This window comes from Pinus tabuliformis, chromosome 5_1 (assembly GCF_031772625.1).
Source record: "Pinus tabuliformis cultivar Carrire ecotype Pingquan chromosome 5_1, CPIR1, whole genome shotgun sequence".
NCBI classification, from domain to species: Eukaryota; Viridiplantae; Streptophyta; class Pinopsida; order Pinales; family Pinaceae; genus Pinus; species Pinus tabuliformis.
The window spans coordinates 625,846,883-625,849,916 of NC_142305.1; positions in this window are offsets into that span (position 1 = coordinate 625,846,883).

Consider the following 3,034-nt stretch of genomic DNA (forward strand, 5'->3'; position numbering starts at 1 on the left):
GGAAGTGTAGAACGATTAGCTCGTAAGGACCCCCGTTGTATAGCCATTCATCGACGGAAGCTGCTTCCCAGATGGGATAGAAGTGCAAACCGATAGCTGCAGAGGTTTCGATGGAAGAGTGCAGTTGGACCCGCAAAAGAAATTGACCTCTGGACAACATCATTGTGGGAAAGGTCGTAATGGAAGAGGAATTATTACCGCAAGACACATGGGAGGGGGTCACAAGCGTCTGTATCGTCAAATTGATTTTCGACGGAATAAGGAACACATATCAGGAGAAATTGTAACCATAGAATTATCAACCAACATAAAATTGATTCAAATGTTAATGCCCGAACTTAGATCTTATTTGGACTTATATTATATTCACATATCACTCCCTCTGCTAGACACATTCCAAATGCATGTTGGGTTCTTGGAACAGTTCAAATTATTTTGATAATAAGAACTTTGATCTGTTCTACCGAGAAGGTCTATGGTTCGAGCCCGTATAGCCCTATACATTCCACTAAGTGATACTATTTATATATATCCCCTCATAGTCCGTCCCTATGACTTGGCCTTGAAAAGCCTTTCAGATCATATCAATCTCATGTCCTTATCTAGATCGATGGATGGGAACGTTGGACCAGAGCAGGCATATTAGTATTTTGGATCGATCGAGATTGATCTGATACCAGATCAAACCTATAAACTATTTTTATTTTTATTTTATCGCTAGTTCTTCGAAAAATTCGAGATTTCTCTCGAATATCCCGAAAGAGAGGAGTGCCTTCGGGAACACGGACACAGGTGGTGCATGACTGTCATCAGCTCGTGCCGTAAGGTGTTGGGTTAAGTCCCGCAACGAGCGCAACCCTCGTGTTTAGTTGCCAGCATTTAGTTTGGAACCCTGAACAGACTGCCGGTGATAAGCCGGAGGAAGGTGATCGAAGATTCGAGAATTAAAACAATTCAAAGTTTAACTTGTCTGTCCGAAGGAACTATGGACGAACATTCTGACCGATTAAAGAATTTCTACCAATTCTTCAGATTCAGTTTGGATTCGATCAGAGAGGACTGATGGGTCGAGACCATACCTTTTTTCCGGATGGATCATAAATAAGGATCAGGATATTTATAATTTGATTAAGAATGTCACATGTATTATTGATCAGAGTCTATTATCAACCAACGGAATTATAGACCAGTTCATGTAATTCCCAGATCCATTGAAATACAAATATTTCAATGACATGAATCAAGTATGAGAGAAAGAATGTAAATGGGTCCCAATCCCGAACTACCCAATTTTAGATCTGAGTCTATACTCATATTATAGAATGAATATGTTGATGATCTTTATCCAGCATCCATGGCTGAATGGTTAAAGCGCCCAACTCATAATTGGCGAACTCGCGGGTTCAGTTCCTGCTGGATGCAGGGGAACTGCACATATCCATTTGATGGAATGGGAAGAAGTATGAAGAACTATCTAAGCAAAAATGATGAACACTGGCTGTAGCACAAAAGATTGGGGCATCTAAGCTTCTCTCAAATAAGAAAAGCAAGCAAATTCTAGGTTGTTCATGATCTTCCTGATATCAGCATTCCAAAAAATACAATATGCAAATCAAGTCAATTTGGTAAGCAAACCAGGTTGTAATTCCCTAAAAAGGAAGGATCAACTAGTAAGCCTCTTGAACTTGTTCATACTGATTTATGTGGTCCATCAAGGAAAATGTCACCTCGTGGAGAGGAATACTTTATATTGTTCATTGATGATTTTTCCAGAATGTGTTGGATAGGGCTTCTAAAGCATAAAGATGAAGCATTTGAAAAATTCAAAGCCTTCAAAGCCCTGGTTGAAAATGAATCAGATCGCAAAATCAAATGTCTCAGATCTGATCGAGGAGGGGAATTTACCTCGGATGAATTCTTTGACTTTTGTGAAGAACATGGAATAAAAAGGCAATTCTCCACTGCAAGGACTCCTCAACAAAATGGAGTGGTAGAAAGGATGAACATAACTGTTCAACAAATGGCTCGTGCTATGCTAGATGAGTCTGGAACTCTTGCAACCTTCTGGGGCGAAGCTGCATTCGCTGCTGTCATTATACTCAACAAAGCAAATGTTCGGGTAAACAGCACTCAAACTCCACATGAACTTTGGTATGGTAAGACTCCTACCGTAAAATACTTCAAAGTTTTTGGAATCAAATGTTACATCAAAGGGACTGATGAAAAACTTGGCAAGTTTGAACCCAGAGCAGATGAAGGCATTCTCCTTGGTTACTCTTCCTGAAGTAAAGGATATAAGTGTTATAGTAAAAGACTTGGGAAAATTATTGAAAGTATTGATGTTGTGGTTGATGAAGCATGCAAAAATCCAAAGCAGGTAAAAACTGAAGATTGTGGAGAAGATGAGGATTATCATTCCACATCAAATCAGACTAATTCTGAAGAAGAAACCAATGAAGCACCATAAGAACAGATAACGGCAAAAGGAAAGACTCCATCCAGGTATGTTTAGAAAAATCATCCAAAGACTCAAATTTTGGGATAGAAAGAGGCAGGTGTGCAGATAAGAAGAACTATTACAGAAGCTTCAAGCTATCTAGCATTGCTTTCCTCCATCGAACCTCAAAATGTAAATGAAGCATGAAAATATGAATGTTGGGTCAAGGCCATGAATGAAGAGCTTGAGCAAATTGAAAATAATAATACTTGGGAATTAGTTCCTAGACCTCATGATAAGAATATAATAGGAACCAAATGGATATTCAAAAACAAGATGAATGAAAATGGAGAAGTTATTAGAAACAAGGCCAGACTTGTTTGTAAAAGGTATGCTCAACAAGAAGGTATAGATTTTGAAGAAACTTTTGCACCTGTTGCTAGACTTGAAGCCATAAGAATGTTCCTTGCTCTTTTTAGTTTTCAGAAATTCAAAGTATACCAAATGGATGTAAAATCTGTCTTTCTTAATGGGGACTTAGAAGAAGAAGTATATATTGAGCAACCAGACGGATTCATTCTTGGAAATGATCCAAAA